Here is a 20,859-nt window from a genome sequence, read left to right as displayed (position 1 = left end):
AATAAATATAAAAAAGAATTCCATGGTCAACTAAGCTTTAACAGCTCTGGTTTAAGCCTTAAACTGAAGTCCACAGTACTGGACTGCTCAGAGACCTCAGTAAGAACGATGCCTCTAAGAAGAGTATGCAGTAGACAGCAGTTCTCAAATGTATCTGATGATGGAACCCTCTTGGGTCTGCTGGCTCTTGTAACTGTTACTGAGTAGAACATGTCTGGCTGCTCTGTACCTGTTCCTCAGTTCAAACCTTTCTTTGTCTCAGCTGATTTTTCAAAACTAGATGACTCGCTGTCTTGTATTCATTTCTCTCCCATGTGATTCTTTTTTAAGATATTGACCCATTTTGATTACGTTTTAATAAAAGGTCCATCCACCAGCTTGAAGTCAGAGGAGGACTACTTTAAGGTTTCAAGTGGCCTTATCATCTTCAGTTTTAATGATGAGGACAGAGGCCCAAAGAGATGAAATAAATGCCTGGGGCCACACCGCCAACCAGTCGGTGCGGAGTCGGGCGGTGTCGCCGTGTAGAGCCTGCCTGCAGGCTCGGGGTGCTCCTGTGGGCACTTGCTTTTCCATGCATGATCTCCTTTGAGCCTGAGGTCATGGCTCCTATCTTGTTCCCTGGTTTGTTCCTAACCCAAACTTTTTGAGAGGATTTATCCAGGTCCCTTATGCCAACTGTTATTCAGCCATTTTTCCCTTTGTCCCATTTTGGGTAGAGAAATCCCCTGCCAAATATTTTTTGGTGACATATTTGAAGGCAGAGTAATAACGCTGGGAGCAACCAGATCCACTCCTTTGGAACAGTGATTTCCTTACCTGCCTTGCTTTTCACCTGTGTGATCAGCGCTTCCATCTGAGTTCTCACTGCTCCAAAAGGCTTGGCTCAGCCAAAGGCAAGAGAGTAGCTGGTACTAGCCGCACGGAACCAGGTCCTGGAGTTAGTCTCTGTCTACTAGGTGAGGTGGGCAGGGTTTCATATCACAGGGATCTAGTAATGGCTGGCCGTGGTTCAGGCAACAGCTGCACCAGGGTCTCCAAAGGCTGGTGGAATGCAGTGAAGGACGGGCTGGCAGGCAGCTTGCAACACACTCCAGCCATCATGGCAAGAGGCAGGGAGGTGCTATATCCAGATGCTATGATGAGAACTAGTAAGAGATAGATGAGGCTCGGCAGTTAGAACTGAAAGCACGGTCAGGACTGAAGCAATGATGGGGGTCAATTGATGCCAAGTCTACAGGTACACTGCTGAGCTGCTCTCAAGTCTTTCCTGCCAAGTGCAGCAGGTGCATGGAGAACTACTGATGGTGCTGAGCAGGGGTGGGTAGCAGGCTGGACATTTCACAGGGGCCCACAGGTAGGGAGGGCTTCCCTGGTGGCTCAGACAGTAAAGAATCTACCTGCAATTCAGGAGTTCCAGGTTCAATCCCTGGGTCTAGAAGATCCTCTGGAGAAAGGAATGGCTCCCCATTCTACTATTCTTGCCTGGAGAATTCCATGGACAGAAGAGCCTGGTGGGCTACAGTCCACGGGACCGCAAAAAGTCAGACGTGACCGACTGACTAACAGCACCACCGGTAGGGAGAGCGAGAGGCTGAGAACCAATAGCGCTCTCTTCTTTCCCTCCTGTAACACTTGCAATCCTGATCTTCGCTGTCACAAATTCTCTAAAGATGGGGACAGTGCCCGTTGTGTTCATCTTTGTATTGGCTGAGCATAGCACTGCCCCAGAGGTGCTGAGTAAATGCTTTCAGAATGAAGGAATGTGAACTGTTTCACAGCAGTGGAGATGGAATTAAATCTACACGGGATGCAATGTTCAATGGGTTTGAAATCTGGGTCCTCACATTTGCTGAGGGCAGATGTGGCTGATGAGTCCCTCCCTGACACAGTGATTTTCCAGACCCCTCAGACTCGAGTGGCTTGTGTTTGAGTCAGTGCTGACCGGGCTGCCTGGATGAGGCATGAAGCTGAACTAACCTGGATGGAAGCAAATACAGTTGAATCCCCAGGCTGCGAATCTGTTTCTATTTCGAGCAATTTGTCCAGTAAACATTTATCAGGCTCTGTTTCACCTCACTGAGGATAAAAGGGAAGCTTTGGATCAGAATCCTAGGGACAGATTTTGGACCAGTGGTGACATTTCTAAAATCACCAAGCAAATGTTTTCCAACTAGACATTGTAATTCAGAAATTCAAGATCAGAAAAGGACAGCTGATCAGACGTTAAGAAGTGCACAGCCTCGGAGTTTAAAAATAGGGCAAAAAAAATTAATATCAACTTAATTTTGACTAATAGAACCAGGTTTCTACCCAAGCGAGGTGCTTGGCTTTTATTTTTTTAATTGTTCCTCCTGATATTTTAAAACCCTGTTGTATTCTGATCCCCTGAGAAGTTGGGAGAGGCCCATTTTTAATGCAAAATGCAGAGCTTGGGAAGTGCCTAAGTGGTCTGGGGAGTGTGGCAAGGCTCCAGGGGGCCCAGAGTCCACAGTCATAGGACGTGGGCTGTGGTGAGGAACTTTGGAGTCACTTGGTTCATCAATAACGTCCTGATTCTTGCTGATGAAAACTTGCAGACAAAGTACTAATGCCTTTCAGGAAACTGGATCTGGATTTTGTTGTTTTTTTTCCCCCCGTTTTGCTCTGTGAAGTCTCTTATGGGTCCCCCAGTGAAGTCCTTGTAACACATCTGACCTCTTCAGTCATTTCACCAGGACTTATGTGCTCTGGCAGGCTAATGTGGACTCCTCTTTTCCAAAAGATGAAAAGCATGTCACTGAAAATATTAGTCAGACTCAAGGAAAAGCTTTGTGAGTTTTGCATAATCACAAAGAAAGAAAAAGTAGGTCACATTTGGAGCCTGTTCTGTTTGTGAAAGAAAAAAGAGGATGAAGAAGAAGTGTCAGATGATTTAGTTTTATCGCAGCTTCTTAAGACCAAGCAATGGTGTCAGAGGCCCCAGGGTCTGACACCACATCCACATGCTTGAGTTTCCCCCAGGGTGGAAGAAAGTATGTCCAGACTGGGCTCTGTGAGATGTGTGAGCCACAGGGAATGGATGGAGCCAATGGATGTATCCCTTGTGTGTGCCTCAAAGAGATTCATTGGCAGCTGCCATTTGGATGGGAAGACAGTGTTTGGGGGGCTTGTCTGGGGCTGGGGGATTCATCTTGAGTGATTTTGGTCTCAGGCAACCCAGGAGGCACTCGCCATTTCTAGTTCACTGACTGTGGTTGTCCGTCAGTGGGGTTAGAAATTGTGAACAGGGCTTGGCTACTCCGAAGACCCAGAGGAGGCACTAACTGCCCTGATCCTTAGGGCTCTGGGATTCCTTGGACCGGGTCAGATTCCTTGAGAGAGGCACTCACAGCAATGGCCACCCCAGAATCGTCTGATGTGAGCCAAACTCAGTGGGTCAGAGAGCTCTACACACTTGTGTTCGGAGGAATGCTTTATGTCCAAAGTATCAAACCCGGCCAGTTTCTCTGCTGCAGCTGCAGCTTTCTTAGATTCTCAGGATTAGAAAACAAAGGCAAATATGCTGTCAGTGGCCTCAGTTCTGGGTCTTGTCTTCTGTATTTTCACTTTCTCTTGCCTACTGTTTTCATTTTTTGGACCTCATTTTTTGCAGGAGTTGTGGCCTTGAAAATTTGGCATGGTTTCTTTTTGTGTGTGTAAAGAAGAGTGCATGGTTGAATCATTAGAGAAGCTTGCTGTTAAAGGAGACGCTGCAGTGATGCAGTTTGTAAAGGGAAGAATTCTTTGGTTGTGACAAATAGGCACGATTTAATGAGACTGCTTGGGAATAACCTTTGAGTTTAAAGTATTTGTTGTTCATAAATTGAGACTCTCTGTGACAGTAGATGAAGTTCTGCCACTGTGTATTCGACAGAAGAGGAAATAAGAGAGTGATATAGGGATTATCTGTGACTTTTTTATTATTCATGTAACTATTCAGAACTCTTGGTGGGGGGTCTCAGTCTGTGGGTGGATGCTGCAGTATATTTTGGTGTTTATCATGTGTGTATAGCTATCTTGTCATCCCTAAGCTTATTGAGTCAGGGCAGACTAGGTATAGGGCACTGAGTTGATTACAGTCTATTCCCTTCCAGGTCAATGGAGGTGTTTTGGCAATTCCCAGGACCACCAAAGTTGATGTAGATTTGCATTGTGTGGAGAGGCAGAGGATGTGGAGGTAAGAATCTGGCAGGTCTGCTGTTGGATTGGCCAGGGTCCACAGACAGGAAATCGAAGTCAACAAGCAGGCAAGTGCAGGTAGTGGAGCCAGATCCAAAATTGAAAACGATTAGATCATTTCCTCACCGGCAAGAGCGAAGGCTGTGGTAGACCAGAAAGACATGAGTGCTTCATGCAGCCAAGGTCAACAGTCTGCCAAGTCAAAGGACGGTTGAAGCAAGAGTGGCTGTGGGTAGAGTGGAAAGACCTGACTCTTCCACTCACTTCTGCCTGAACTTTGTCTTGCCGGGCCTTAGTTTCTTCAACCTCTTTAACAACGTGGTTATATTAGAGGAGTTAACTTTCAAACTTACTGTGTTTAAGGCACTGTAACCCTTTCTATAAAGAAGATTTTGATAAGAAAACCCTGTGTGTGTGTGTGTGTGTGTGTGTGTGTGTGATTAGTTGCTCAGTCGTGTCTGACTCTTTGCGACCCCATGGACTGTAGCCCACCAGGCTTCTCCGTTTATGGGATTTTCTAGGCAAGAACACTGGAGTGGGTTGCCATTCCCTTCTCCAGAGGATCTTCCCAACCCAGGGATTGAACCCTGGTTTCCTGCATTGCAGGCAGATTCTATACCATTTGAGCTGTAGGGAAGTCCTTAAGAAAACCCTATGTACATCAAAAAAAAAAGTGGGTGTGCTCCAGTTGGCACTGAGGGGAGCAGGACTGGGTACCAGAGCCCCAACTACATGGCCCCTGTCTTAAATATCATGGTGATTCCTTCACCTCCCAGGGACTGCCTTAAAAGATATCGGATAAATTTTTAAAATCCTTTCTAGCCCACAGGTTGGTCAACAAGACTTTGAAATCAGCACTGCCTTTCTTCTAAAGCTGCTCATGGGTTTCTAGACACTTTTGCCTGCAGGGCAGCCCCCTCCTGATTTTGGAAGGAGTCCTCTTCTCAGGGTCTGGTCTCTCTGCCAATCACAGGCCAACCAGAAGTTTCTGCAGGCCAGCTGAGTAACCAGAACCAAGAGGCCCTCAACCAAACCTGGACTGCACTGTGGACATACACATTGTCCCCTGTCTGCTTGAAGAGATCCCGCAGAGTGTTAGGGAGCCCTCTGTGCACCAAGCCCTCTAACCTTGTGGGAGGTGGGGAGTTTGGAGGCAGCAGGTGGGTGTTGAGATTCCCAGTCTGTGGGATTAGAAAGTGAAAGTGGTGGAGAAGCAACACCAGCAGTAATACCAGCATTTACCCCACACTCAAAAGTCTCTCAAACAAGGAATATTAGAAAGTAGGAGAAAACATGGTAGCATCTTACCTTCTTACAGAGACCAAGTTCAAGTTCCAAAACCAAGTCCCGCTGGGGTCAGGGGTCAGTAGACCCTTTCCTTTATCCAAAAAGTCTGTCTTAGACTTCTTTACTCACGCCAAAACAGGAGCTCAAGTTTCATTCAAACTACACAGTTGGTAAAAAATAAATAAATGAAATCCCTTACACTATATATTCACAAAATTCTTTTTAAAAAAAACAAAAATATATACAGTCAGAAATTCAGAGTCTTCTGATGTACTTGATATAATCAAGGGGGGAAACCTGAACTTCAATATTAATACCTGGACTGTTGTCCCAGCTCTGCTCCAGGATGAGTGACTTTGGGCAAATCACTTGGGCTCTCCGTGCGTGGGTTGATGTCTGATAAACTGAAAGAACACCCAACCATAGCAAGGAGACAGTGAAGCACTACCTGTGAACTCTGAGAGGGGTTGCCCTGCTCCGTAAATCTACTGGAATGGTCAGTATGCAGCGAGTGAATGCAGATATGAATACCTGAAGGGGTGGTGTAGTCCTATCTACAGAGCGTGGGGTCACCTGGGCCAAGATTGCTGATTTCCCCAGCTGGTCACTGCTCTTCTGTTAAATCACCAGTACCAGCTTTGTGCCCAGGGCAGAAGCCAGTGCCCCCGCCCCCTCAACCGTGGCTGAGTTTGGGCTCCATGCACCTGGAGCCCGACACCCACTCACCTGGCCTCATTACTTGGCATTCTGCCTGCCTGGGAGTAGGGGAGTAGTTTGGGATTTCAGCAGCACCCTACGCAGGCAATAAAAACCCAGGAGGTCAGAGAAGGAGGAAATTTAAAGAGAAGGAAGGAGAGGAAAGGGGGTGAGTCAGAGAGCTCTGAAGGGAAAGGAACTGCTTCTTTTGCCAGAAGGTTGGTTATTATATGAGGAATACATGTTCACTGTAGGAAAAATATAAAGTAAAAGAAGATAAAAGAACTTGTTAGTCACATAACCTGGAATTAATACAGTTAATATTTTAGGTATTTTACTTTGTGGCTTTTTATATACACACACACTGCTGCTGCTAAGTCGCTTCAGTCGTGTCTGACTCTGTGCGACCCCATAGACAGCAGCCCACCAGGCGCTGCCGTCCCTAGGATTCTCCAGGCAAGAACATTGGACTGGGTTGCCATTTCCTTCTCCAATGCAAGAAAGTGAAAAGTGAAAGTGAAGTCACTCAGCTGTGTCCAACTCTTTGCAACCCCATGGACTGCAGCCTACCAGGCTCCTCTATCCATGGGATTTTCCAGGCAAGAGTACTGGAGTGGGTTGCCATTGCCTTCTCCTACACACACACACACACACACACACACACCAATGTGTATATAAATAGACCTTTAAATTAAAAGAGGATCATAGTTCTGTACTGGTAAATGTTTTATGACTGCCGGACTTTATTTTTTTGGGCTCCAAAATCACTGCAGATGGTGACTGCAGCCATGAAATTAAAAGACGCTTACTCCTTGGAAGGAAAGTTATGACCAACCTAGATAGCATATTAAAAAGCAGAGGCATTACTTTGCCAACAAAGGTCTGTCTGGTCAAGGCTATGGTTTTTCCAGTGGTCATGTATGGATGTGAGAGTTGGACTGTGAAGAAAGCTGAGCACTGAAAAATTGATGCTTTTGAACTATGGTGTTGGAGAAGACTCTTGAGAGTCCCTTGGACTGCAAGGAGATCCAGCCAGTCCATCCTAAAGGAGATCAGTCCTGGGTGTTCATTGGAAGGACTGATGATGAAGCTGAAACTCCAATACTTTGGCCATCTCATGGGAAGAGTTGACTCATTGGAAAAGACCCTGATGCTGGGAGGGATTGGGGGCAGGAGGAGAAAGGGACGACAGAGGATGAGATGGCTGGATGGCATCATCAACTCGATGGACATGAGTTTGAGTAAACTCTGGGAGTTGGTGAAGGACAGGGAGGCCTGGCGTGCTGCGATTCATGGGGTCACAAAGTGTCGGACAGGACTGAGCGACTGAACTGAACTGAGAGGAGAGGCCGTCACAATTAGAGCATTTGCCAATTTCCGTGGTATAGGTGCTTCCACCATAGCTGATTTCCAACTACCAATGTGATGTCAACCAGCTTGCAAAATTCCTAGTAATTTACCATTCAGCTTTTGGGGACCAGCAAGAGCACACCACTGACCAAGTTTTGTTTTCTAATTAGTCTTGCCTCCCTCACAATATAGGGCAAAAGTCCTGATGCTTAAACTATTGAAAGTTGTCTTTATCAAATTACCTATTTTTTGAAACAGTACTGTTTTCTTTTTGGAATTTAGAGCTGGATCACTTTCTATGCCACTAGTTGTAAATGGTGCCTACAGTTAGAATTTGCCTATTTCTCATGTTCTGGCAATCCTTATGTGAGTGGGGAGTAGACCCGAACTTTATTAGGTGGCAGGAATAAAAATGTAGTTGGAAAAAAAAAAAAGACAGATTAATGTGATCATGCAAATGGTGACCTGGAACTGATTCTGCAGCCCATCCTCCCAGGACGGATTTGACTTAATGGAGGCAATTTTCTCCTTTGCAATCCTCCTCCTTGGCCCAGCCAGCTCAGCTCTAGCCTTGTCACTCTTTTTTTTTTTTTTTTTCTTTTTTGGACGGAAATTGGTGCTCCTCCTGTCTGTCAGATGAGAATGGACTGCAACTGTTTGGCCCATGTCAAACCCACTAATCAAGCCCATGTTTTCCTTGTTGAATGGGAGCTTTGGGAAATTGCAAGGGGCAGAGGGAGTGGAGGGCTGCACTCAGACAGCAGCAGAGGGTGTTTTCATCGCCCACTTGGCTCCACGTTGAGCTGGTGGACTATTACATCTACGGTAAGAGTCAGCTAGGTGGAAAAAATAGTTGGTGCCAAAGCTCTCCCACACTGGAGTTTTAATTGCCTTCAAGGAGGCTGAGCTTTGTGAGCTTCTGATAATAAACCTGGCTCTCCCAGGCAGGTCTGGTGAGTTCAGACAGGGAGTTTCCAGGTAAGACTGGGTAGGTGTGGGCAGTGGGATGTTGTAAGTGGGCCATGGGCCAGTGGGAGTCCATTGCTGCAGTTCTATGAAGGGAAGGCTTAACCTTGGCCTCCACCTCTGTAGTGTGAATATTTGTTGTTCAGTTGTTAAGTCGTGTCCAACACTTCATGACCTCATAGACTGCAGCATGCCAGGCTTCCCTGTCCTTCACTATCTCCTGGAGTTTGCTCAAACTCATGTCCATTGAGTCAGTGAAGGAAGAAGTCGAACCCTGACTTCTTCTAGCCCCAGGTCTGTCCAATTCCTTGGGTCATCTCTGACTCCTTTATCCCTTTCCCCACCAACCTGTTACTAAGTGGTCACCTAGACTGGGCAACTCTGCCTCTGGCCCAAGAAGCTTCTCCCACCTGATCCCCCCTGCCTTGATCCAGATGTTCATATACCACACCTGAACCATGAGGACAGTCTTGTAATAGGCCTTCCTGATGGCTAGTCTCCGTCTATAAAAATGCCATCCGTATCTCTAAACACACACACACATTTAAAAAATCATCAACGTAATATATGTTCACAAGAATTTAAAACATGCAGATGTTCAAAGGTGAAAAACCACTCATGGACTTAACTTCCTTGAGGTAAAAACAGTTATCATTTTTGTGAATATCCCTCAAAGAGATTGTTTAGGAATGAAAATATTCAAAACAACTTCTTCTTCACATATTTTAGTGAACGTTTTTGCATATTGATACTTCTTTAGAATGAAATCACAAATTTGGTGGTATCTTTTCCTTGCTTAAATAATTATATAAATAGTCCCCCACTCACCCCCCAAACAACCAAAATCCATTGGCTACGTGTGGAAGGTCAAATTCCTTGGAACAGGAGGGAAGGTCAAACACAAGCAGCCTCACCCTCCAGCCCCCACTCTCTCTATGCCACCACTTTTTTGCCTGAATACAAAGCCTGCGTGTTTACTCTGAGAATTCCATATGAATTGGCTTGTGTATATGACTCCTACCTCCCCCACTTCCCATTTTGTGAATTCTTTCATTCTTTAAGATTTATCTTAAATTATTTATGTGTCTGTCCCTAGGAAAACTGGGGATCTCTTGAGGGCAGAAACAGAACTTAGTTTGTATTTTTAGCAACTTGTGGTCATGCCTGGCACAGGGTAGTAGGCACTCAGTAAATATTTATGGAATGAATTGGCCTCGCTTTGGTATGTCTGTTTTTATCCTCTTGCCAGTTTCATGTGTTGGTTTTTATTAGTGTCCATGATTAATCCAATATTGTATTTTCTTTTCCTCCTTTACTGTGTCTATGTCTTATCCATATTCAAATAAGAGCCCCTGGCTTGGCGCCATTCACTCCTTTAGTTGTGTCCTTGCTGGTGGATTTAAGATGTCATTAGTTTCTAGTGGCTTTACTGTACTATTTTGGAATCCCTGAGAAGCACACGCACTTTTTCAGAGTCAACAGCCCAGAGTCAGCCCTCTTCTGAAGAACTGATGTATAGGTTTATGGAAATGCTTGAAACAGGAGAAGGCAGCATGGGTAGAGTTTACAAAGTGGGAGCCCCAAGCCAGGGGGCTAGCTCAACACTCAGAGGAGGTGAAGGGTGCAGGAAAAGTCAAGGACATTAAGAGTAGAATGTGATATAGTTGGCCCAGAGCTCTGCCCATGAGCTGTGGGTTTCAGCACCTTAAAGATGCCTGAGGGACTCTGGCCTCTGCCTGTGCTCCAGAGAAAAATGTATGTCAGTTCAGACATCACATGCTGTTTCTTGTGGATCTGAAGATGCTTAAATATGGAGGTTTCACCTGAGGGAGGAGTAAACTTACTTTCAACAGTTCATCAACAAACATTAAACTAGAGCTATTTTTATTCAAACTCATAGAAAAGGGAAAGCTAATCAATTCCACTCCTACTGTGGGCAATATTCATAGACAAATAAGGATGAGCAAATGTCTGCCCTTTGGATGGAAGAAGGGACGGGTGATCCACCTTTATTGCTGCGAATCTAAGAATTTTAAATGTCTGCCTTCGACATTCCCTTTTAATAGAAGCTCCAAGTGCATACACAGATAGTAAGGATCCTATCCAAACCAGCTTCAAGAGGAAGGATATTCAGTGGTTCTCCAGTGTCCACAGTGTCTTCAAGGTCCCAGTTCTGTTGTCCCTCTCATTCTGCCTTCCTCAGCATCAAGCTTCATTTCAGGCTAATATCAAGATGGCAACATCAATCTAGCCATCCAACCCAGTCCTGACGGTATCCAGAGGAAGAAGAGGGACCAGCACTTCTTGGCACTTTGTCTTGGGAGTTAGGTGAGGTTTTCTAGAAGACCCCTGGAAAGTTTCACCTCATGACTCAATGACAGTATTGGGTCACCTGCCCATTCCTGAAACCATTGCTGGCCAGGGGAGGGTGTTACCAGTGATCAGTTAGATCCATCTTTAGAGCTGAGGCACCTACTTTATGGATGAATCCCTGAACAAAATCATAATTCTGTTAGCGAGTGAAAAAGAAGGAATGGATGCTGGGTAGATAGTCAACTGTGCCCCCTCCAACTCAAAACAAGCCACAGAGTTGGTTGCCAACTGTATAGTCTAGTGACTTTCAGTTTTTTAGTTACTGCATTCAAATAAAGTCTAACCTAGAAAAATAAATGAACTGATAAAATCAGAGCAGTCATGGTTGTAAATCTACCCAAGATTGTGGTCGTAAGACCATGGTTTGACAATCACAGGTAGGGTAGTTCTTGTGTTTACATCAAAATTCTCTTTATTCCTTGTCTCCTTTCATCTTTACAACACAGTTGTTCCATATGAGATGAGTGGTCAGGTGGCCAGAGAGGACCAGTATTTACAGAGTTCAGGCAAGTAGGGGCTTTCAAGGAAGGCATCTAGTCTGGGAGTAACAGGTTGGGCACCTGACACCAGAGGGTGAGGTGACAGGGAGCCGGGAAGAGAAGTTTCCCTAAGTAGCGTGATGAACTGTGGTTCGGGGCTGACTCATTCACACTGCCTGCCTAGTGTGGGTGGCCCTGGCCCATGGGTGGTGTTTGCATCCTGAAGGAAGTGAAAGGCCTGTTGAGGCAGGAGCAGAGATGCTGGGTAGGACTGATTGACGTAGGGCAGAGGAGGCATGCAGGTCAAAGACTAAGATCTTCACTTTGAGATGGGGTAGGTATAGGTTTGCCATGTAAAATACAGAATGTCTAGTTAAACCTGAAAATCAGATAAACAATGAGTACAATTTTAGTATAAGTATGTCCCAAATATTGCATTGTTCTTGCTCAGTCACTAAGTCATGTCTAACTCTTTGAGACCCCATAGACTGCAGCACATCAGGCTTCCCTGTCCTTCACTATCTCCCAGTTTGCTGAAATTCATGTCCATTGAGTCGGTGATGCTATCTAACCATATATTAAGATATACTACACACTTGGCCAAAACCCAAGAAAGGCAATGCCATGGAATGTTCAAACTACCGCACAATTGCACTCATCTCACATGCTAGTAAAGTAATGCTCAAAATTCTCTAAGCCAGGCTTCAACAGTACATGAACTGAGAACTCACAGATGTTCAAGCTGGATTTAGAAAAGGCAGAGGAACCAGAGATCAAATTTCCAACATCTGTTGGATCATAGAAAAAGCAAGAGAATTCCAGAAAACACCTACTTTTGCTTTATTGACTATGCCAAAGTCTTTGACTGTGTGGATCACAACAAACTGTGGAAAATTCTTCAAGAGATGGGAGTACTAGAGCACATGACCCACCTCCTGAGAAATCTGTGTGCAGGTCAAGAAGCAACATTAGAACCGGACATGAAACAACACACTGGCTCCAAATTGGCAAAGGAGTACGTCAAGGCTGTATATTGTCACCCTGCTTACTTAACTTCTATGCAGAGTACATCATGAGAAACGCTGGGCTGGAAGAAGCACAAACTGGAATCAAGATTGCTGGGAGAAATACCAATAACCTCAGATATGCAGATGACACCACCCTTATGGCAGAAAGTAAAGAAGAACTAAAGAGCCTCTTGATGAAAGTGAAAGAGGAGAATGAAAAAGCTGGCTTCAAACTCAACATTCAAAAAACTAAGATCTGGTCCCATCACTTCATGGCAAATACATGGGGTAACAATGGAAACAGTGACAGACTTTATTTTCTTGGGCTCTAAAATCACTGCAGATGGTGACTGCAGCCATGACATTAAAAGACACTCGCTCCTTGGAAGAAAAGCTATGACAAACCTAGACAGCATATGAAAAAGCAGAGATATTACTTTGCCAACAAAGGTCCATATGGTCAAAGCTATGGTTTTCCCAGTAGTCATGTATGGATGTGAGAGTTGGACTATAAAGAAAGCTGAGCACCAAAGAATTGATGCTTTTGAACTGTGGTGTTGGAGAAGACTCTTGAGAGTCGCTTGGACTGCAAGGAGATCCCAATCACTTGGACTGCAAGGAGAAATGGGATTGTTGGATCATATGGTGACTAGACTGTTCATTTTTTAAGAAACTTCCATACTGTTCTCTGTAGTAGCTGCACCAATGTACATTCCCACCTACAGTGTAGGAGGATTCCCTTTTCTCCACACCCTCTCCAGTGTTTGTTATTTGTAGAGTTTTTAATAACAGCCATTCTGACTGGTGTGAAGTAATACCTCACTGTAGTTTTGATTTGCATTTCTCTAATAACTAGTGATGATAGCATCCTTTCATGGAGTACTATATATTCTTATTTGCTAAATCTAGCATCCCTACATGGATAAGAAATGAGGGGGCTCCTGAAACATCTAGATGGGGTTGACTTTCTTCCCGTGGTCCCATTCTGAGTCATGGTGTAGTGGAACCTCTTGTTCTACTCAACAAATAGTTTCAAGGCACTATTACCTCAGAATTACCTGAAACACTTGTTAAAAATGAAATGAGGGGGCTTTCATGAAATGCTCAATAAGGCCTCCCTGATAGCACAGTTGGTAAAGAATCCACCTGCAGTGCAGGAGACCCTGGTTCGATTTCTGGGTCAGGAAGATCTGCTGGAGAAGGGATAGGCTACCCACTCCAGTATTCTTGGGCTTCCCTCATGCTCATCTGGTAAAGAATCCGCCTGCGATGTGGGAAACCTTGGTTCAATCCCTGGATAGGGAAGATCCCCTGGAGAAGGGAACAGCTACCCACTCCAGCATTCTGACCTGGAGAATTCCATTGACTGTATAGTCCATAACATTGCAAAGAGTCGGACACGACTGAGCGACTCTCACTGGTTAAAAATGCAGATATCTGAAAACTACCGTGGCTTCCAGTGATTCTGACACTGGGCCCAGCTACGGAAGACTGCTTCAGATTTTAAGTTCCTGTGGATAAGGAGTCCCTTTGTTTATTACAGTCAATAAATATTTGTTAAAAGTATGAGTGAATGAACAAATGATTCATCCCTGAGGAATGCTCATTGGCTTAATCTTGTTTACCTTGTAGAACCCAAGAACCTCAGGAGCACAGGCATCTTCCTTTCCATTTCTTTTCTGGTCATAAGAGTCATGGGAAAGAACTTGGGTGTGAGGCAAAATGGAGAGAGACTTGGAGAGCAGAGAACAGGAATGGTAACAAGACAGAGCAGGAAAGAGCAGAGTCCACGGCAGGGGGCGGCCAGACAGGGGGCAAGAGTGTCTGCGTGGGGAGGTGGGACAAGTTTTTAATCACCTCCTCAGGCAAAGAGACTTGCGATTTCAAGTTGAGAACAGGTCCTCAGTTATTTTCACAGGATTCCTTTAGAGTCTGACTTGGCACGTACTCAGCTTCGCAGAGGGAATGACCAGGATGCTTAAAGCGTGTTGGAAGTGCTTCAGTGGAACGTGGTGGGTGGCAGTAATGGCCGTTTTGCTAATCTTGATAATTCCCCACTTCAGCAGGGTACCTCAGAGCATCTTTCCCACAGCACATATCTCTGCAGGCTTAGCTGTGGGGAGACTAGATTACTGTCCTGAAGCATTAAACCCGTAATGGACCCAGCCATCTACAGGTCTCCCAAAGCATTTCCTCCAATGCAGAGAATCACAAAGGAGTTTTTGGTTCCAGTTTTTCTGGCAAGAGGCCCTGCCTGATGGCTGAGAACCTGCTTCCAATCCCAAGTGAGAGTCTGCCGGGTGACGTCATGGACACCTAGCTCTCTGCCTGCCGACCGAATCACAGGTCCCTCGTCAATCTGTTCCCCCATCTGTGGAGCAGGGATGCTGCCACTGGGCCTCAGGGAACTGCTCAAGCCGTCTGGAATCTCAGCAGCATAAGGCTCCTCGGCAGGGCTCTGGGTCAAGACAACGAGGAGAACATTGACTCCCCTGGTTTTTTCCTTGTGATTTTGGTTCCATCCCTCCTGCCCTCACTTCGCCCAAGCTCTCCCGCGCACCAGTCTGGGCAGATCACAGCTGTGCTGTGGAGGGCCTGCTGAGTGATGGCTTCATGACCCCCCTGTAGTTTGGTTAAATCTGGAAGGTTTCCTTGGTTCCTGGGGGCAACAGTGAGACCCCTGTCCTGCAACCCTTACATTAGAAATAAAGAAGACAAATTTCTATGTTGAGAATTAAACTAGTAAATTACATCATACACAGTTGAATAGCCAGTCTCAGGAATACCCAAGTTAGGAAATTGTCCATAAAAACATATAGAATCACAGGAATCTTGGGGAGGATGGACTAAAATATTATTTCACTCATAATTAAAAAAACAGAAATCATACCATACTGATGTTGTGGTATGTGGTTAGGAGTTTAGTTGCTAAGCCGTATCTGACTCTTTTGCAACCCCATGGACTGTAGCCAGCCAGGCTCCTGTGTCCATGAGATTGCCCAGGCAAGAACACTGGAATGGGTTGCCATTTTCTTCTCCAGGGCATCTTCCTAACACAGGAATGAAATGCACGTCTCCTGCTTGGCAGGCTGATTTTTTACCACTGATCCACCTGGGAAGCCACTCTGTGGTTGGGAGAAAAGGGTGTAAATCGAAGGGCTGTAGTTAGTGTAGAGAGTAGGGAAAAAACCCTCCAGGAGCCAGATGTGGGTGATACCTTTTCAGATGTTGGGAAGGACAGTCTTGGCTCTGTGGACGGTTTCCTTGTCTAAGCGCAGGTGGGAGCAGGAAAGAGTGCCTTAGCAGGAGAGTCCTCCTATGCTCACCTGGTTCCCCTTGTTCGGAAGTTTGCCTTCCTCTCTGCCTCCTGCCTTCAGGGAAAACAGGCATTGATCAGGTTGATGCAAGCATCCTGCCCACTTAATAACTATCTTTCCAACTGAAAGTTAATAAATGAGCATCCTTGCTGGGAACTGTATGTCCATATCTTCCAATGTGCTCACAGAATTCATGTTTCCGAGCCTTGCAGCCTGAAGAAATGGATGGTGGGAGGTTGACCAAGATCAGGATCACCAGGTGGTGTCTCCCTGGCCTACCGGTGGCTTTCTCCAGCCACACCTTTTAACCGTGCACATGCCCCTGGACGTTAGCACAGACCCGGCATCGGCAGGATCTTAGACAGGGGGTCCCACCTCTTCGTTTCCCCAGGCTTCTCCCTAAGGCCATCGCACCCAGAGTAGAGTGTGAATATTCGATGACTTCTGGCTTGTTTCCTTTCCATTTCTACAACCTTTGGTCTTACTTTCTCTCTACTTCACTTTTCTCCTGTTATGGAATTAAGTCCTCTGGACCCTGCTCAGGCCCTAGCCTGGCTGAGGCTCTCTTCCCTGCCAGGCAGAGGGCTCTTTTCCCATCCTGGTTCAAGCAGCTGAATAACGAAACTGAAGCTGAGATCCACACAGCACAAGTGTTACTCAGTGGCTAAGCAATGGAGAAAGTGGACTAAGTTCACAGATGAACTTTTCATCCATGTGGTGCGAGAGATTGAATTTTCAAGAATGAAGACAAAAGGCAGAGGAGTGAGGCTGATGGTGGAGAGGCATATACACTAGTCTAACCAAGGAAGGGGTAGGGTTTTCTGAAAGTAGTGGAGTGCCACCCTCTTACTAATTTTTTTCTGATTCTTAATGTCCATTTAATATGCTTGTTGACTTAAAAGATAGTCACCACATAGAAATTGAAAGTTATCTTTTATTTGGTGGGAATTTTTAGGACTTCAAACCCCGAAGACAGGTTCTCAAAGTGACCCTGAGAAAATTGTTGGGGGTTGGGAGGGAGATGTTCTGTGGTGGGGGGTGGGTTCTGGGGCTGGGGAAGGATCAGGTTAGACAAAAGTTTGCAACAAGGGAGGCAAGTAGTCTTCAGATGATGTTCACATCAAAGATTGTTGTTAATTAAGGAAAGCCAGATATCTCAAATTAAGGAATTTAGCGCTGTTCTACATATGGGAAGATGCAAGTGTCTGGGCTTACTGAAATCATTCCTTTCATATGCATCTCAGCTATCTGAGGCCAGCATCCTGCTTCTTGGTTTTTCACATCCTTAGAGTGGCTGCAAAGGACAGCTGCTGGATTGCAGGCATTGTTCTCCTTTTTGGGCACTCTCAGGGCTCAGAAATTCACATTTGGAAGCCCAAAATCACTGATGGCTATGACATCCTTTTTTACTGACATGGCAGGAAACACTCAATTTCACATGCTAATATAGTAAGGTTAACATATGATGAGACTCAAGGTCTGTTGGAGGTCAGATTGGTCACCATCTTGGTCCCAGCTGGTTCCATCTGTTTTTTTTTGTTGTTGTTGGTCTTATCTCTGAACCCTTTAACTTAAAGATTTATATTCTGTGTGTTAGTCATCAGTCACGTGTGACTCTTTGCAACCCCATGAACTGTAGCTCGCCAGGCTCCTCTGTCCATGGAATTCTCCAGGCAAGGATACTAGAATGGGTTGCCATTCATTCCCTTCTTCAGGCGATCTTCCCAACCCAGGGATCAAACTTGGATTTCCCGCATTGCAGGCAGATTCTGTACCATCTGAGCCACCAGAGAAGCCCTTATAAAGATTTATGTTAGCTCCTGCTAAAGATGGGGATTCGCTGGTTTTGAGCAAAGACCTGGGGCAATTCTGGAAACACACCCACTGTTGTTGAACCCAAGTTCGTGTGCCTCATGACACACACAGACAGAGTTTGGAGCGGGAACGGTTTATTGCAAGGCCAAGCAAGGAGAATGGGTGATTCATGCTCAAAAGAGTCTAAAGGCTGTGGGGTGTATGACCTTCCTCTGATTGGTCGGTGGGGAGGTACCTGGGTGGTGCTCTAGGAATCTAAATCATCAGCCTTCTGGTTCCAACCAGTCTGGGGTCCAGACTTGTACTCAGCCTGAAGTTCCCATCCTCCCTCTGGGTGGGGCCCTAGTTCCCGTAGAAGAACTCAGAGATTTCTATCAGATTGTTATGTATGTTCCTTCAGGAGGAACTCTGAGTCCTGTGACTCTATTGTTCTAATTATTAACTGTTTGAATCTGCCCTCTGAAACTCAGGGAAGGTCTAGAAGGCCGATGCCTTTTCCCTACAAATAAGAATTGGGGACACGGAAAGGCTTTTGTATGCTGGAGGGTCCCACAGGTTCCTGCTTGGTTTCACTGCCCTTTAAAGGCCAGGACGGCGCACGAGCAGCCTTGGGGGTCATTGTGAGCCCAGGGACTGGTGTATCACACGCCTTCACAATCTTCCCTTAATTCTGGTGTTCTGCCTGCAAGAGGTCAAATGAGGATTCCTTTCCTGTCACTCCATGGATGTTGACTCGCCTTCTCATGACCATTGTCTGAACCTTTCCCACAGTGAAGCCTGGGAAAAGGGGCTGCTTCTCAGAGAGGCACAGGGGCTGAACCTTTGTGCTCTGTGATCTCTTGGTTTCCTCTGAGGATTCTGTCCTTGCACCAGGCCCTCCAGCCTGGACTCCTGCAAGCAGTCTGGGAGGGGAGGGAGTAGAGGCCGGTCTGTGCACAACTTAAGCTTTTGCCAAATTGGAAAGTCTGCAGGTCCTCAATGGAAACACCGGATTTCCTCTTGTTCCATGGCCCTCATGCCCCACACCCACCCATCCCAGGCAAGTTCCTTCCCTCTTCCTGAAAGTTGGTTCTTTCTGCTGCTCCAGGGAGCTTTTATTCAGTAGGCTATAATTTCTTCTTATCTTCCGTAAGAACTGTGGTTACAAGCACGTGAATGTAAACCACCCAGCACCCCCCGCCCCCCGCCCCTTTCTCTTGGCAAACACTCAAAATCTGATAAAGCAATTTGGCCTATCTTTTCAGCAGTTTAAAACTTCCATGTGTTGTATACATGCTTCTTAATGAAGCTAGCAACTCCATCCGACTTGCTAACTCAGCTCCAATGTCCAACAAGGTGCTGGAACTGGAAGGAAACTTAATAGAACTGCCTCATTTAACAGATAAGGAAACTGAGCTCCAAAGATGCTAAAAGACTTGCCTGGGGACCTACAGTTAGCCAATGGGAAAGATTGAGGGCAGAAGGAGAAGAGGGCATCAGAGGATGAGATGGGCTGAATGGCATCACCGATGCAGTGGACATGAACTTGGGCAAACTTCAGCAGATGAAGGACAGGAGGCCTGGTGTGCTGCAGTCCACAGGGTTGCAAAGAGTCGGACACAACTGGGCAATTGAGCAACAACAATGGGAGAGTGTATCACTGGTTGTTAGAAAATAGAGTCGTTTTTAATTAACAATGAGGTCAGATTCTATGCAATTGGTTGCTAAAAATTTAAATATAGTAAGATTATTTACCCAAAAGTCTAAACACTAGAAGCATCTAAAAAAGTACAGTTGCTCTGAAAGAAATAACTGTAAGGTGCTCATTAAAAAAGAATAAATCCAGTGAGCTTGAGGAACGTATTATATGCATGCTATATGTTCATGGTGTCGACTAAAAAAGATGTACAACTTGAGAATTGTGACTTAAGTTTTATTTGGGGCAAAGTAAGGACTGCAGCCCAGGAGGCAGCACCTCAGATAGCTCTGAGAGACTGCTCCCCAGCTGCAGTGGGGGAAAGTCAATATATACAGTTTTGGTGAAGGGGGAGTTCAATACCATGACGGACTCATTTTACAAAAGGTTTGTTGTTAGTCATGAGGATCTGATGTTACCATGAAGGGATTTGGTGCTTCTCTAGATATATGCAGAGTACATCATGAGAAAGCTGGACTGGATGAAGCACAAGCTGGAATCAAGATTGCCCGGAGAAATACTGATAATCTCAGATATGCAGATGACACCACCATTATGGCAGAAAGTGAAGAAGAACTAAAGAGCCTTTTGATGAAAGTGAAAGAGGAGAGTGAAAAAGTTGTCTTAAAGCTCAACATTCAAAAAACAAAGATCATGGCATGCAGTCCCATCACTTCATGGCAAATAGATGGGGAGACAGTAGAAACAGTGGCAGACTTTATTTTGGGGGGCTACAAAATCACTGCAGATGGTGATTGCAGCCATGAAATTAAAAGACGCTTACTCCTTGGAAGAAAAGTTATGACCAACCTAGAGAGCATATTAAAAAGCACAGGCATTACTTTGCCAACAAAGGTCCATCTAGTCAAGGTTATGGTTTTCTCAGTAGTTATGTATGGATGTGAGAGTTGGACTATAAAGAAAGCTGAGTGCAGAAGAATTGATGCTTTTGAACTGTGATGTTGGAGAAGACTCTTGAGAGTGCCTTGGACTGCAAGGAGATCCAACCAGTCCATCCTAAAGGAAATCAGTCCTGAATATTCATTGGAAGGACTGATGCTGAAGCTGAAGCTCCAATACTTTGGGCACCTGACACAAAGAGCCGACTCATTTGAAAAGACCTTGATGCTGGGAAAGATTGAAGGCAGGAGGAGAAGAGGACAACAGAGGATGAGATGGTTGGGTGGCATCACTGACTCAATGGACATGAGTTTGAGTAAACTCTGGGAGTTGGTGATGGACAGGGAGACCTGGCGTGCTGCAGTCCATGGGGTCGCAAAGCAAGATAAATCACAGCAAGATCCTCTATGACCCACCTCCCAGAATATTGGAAATAAAAGCAAAACTAAACAAATGGGACCTAATGAAACTTAAAAGCTTTTGCACTACAAAGGAAACTATAAGTAAGGTGAAAAGACAGCCCTCAGATTGGGAGAAAATAATAGCAAATGAAGAAACAGACAAAGGATTAATCTCAAAAATATACAAGCAACTCCTGCAGCTCAATTCCAGAAAAATAAATGACCCAATCAATAAATGGGCCAAAGAACTAAACAGACATTTCTCCAAAGAAGACATACAGATGGCTAACAAACACATGAAAAGATGCTCAACTTCACTCATTATTAGAGAAATGCAAATCAAAACCACAATGAGGTACCATTACACGCCAGTCAGGATGGCTGCTATCCAAA

At 45.4% G+C, this 20,859-nt stretch overlaps 1 protein-coding gene across 6 annotated transcripts in view; it reads left to right on the top strand.

Annotated features, from left to right (window-relative positions):
- PDZD2 (PDZ domain containing 2) overlaps positions 1-20,859 on the top strand; it is a 397,356-nt gene that overhangs the window by 108,136 nt on the left and 268,361 nt on the right. Inside the window, exon 2 of one of the 6 annotated variants that reach the window (XM_043488424.1) lies at positions 4,116-4,198. The exons of the other annotated variants lie outside the window; for them this stretch is intronic. The gene's annotated coding sequence lies outside the window, so the exon portion shown is untranslated. The remainder of the gene's footprint in view (positions 1-4,115; positions 4,199-20,859) is intronic. 6 annotated transcript variants of the gene reach the window in all.

This window comes from Cervus canadensis, chromosome 16 (assembly GCF_019320065.1).
Source record: "Cervus canadensis isolate Bull #8, Minnesota chromosome 16, ASM1932006v1, whole genome shotgun sequence".
Taxonomy (NCBI): domain Eukaryota; kingdom Metazoa; phylum Chordata; class Mammalia; order Artiodactyla; family Cervidae; genus Cervus; species Cervus canadensis.
This window is presented reverse-complemented; position numbering and strand designations above follow the sequence as displayed.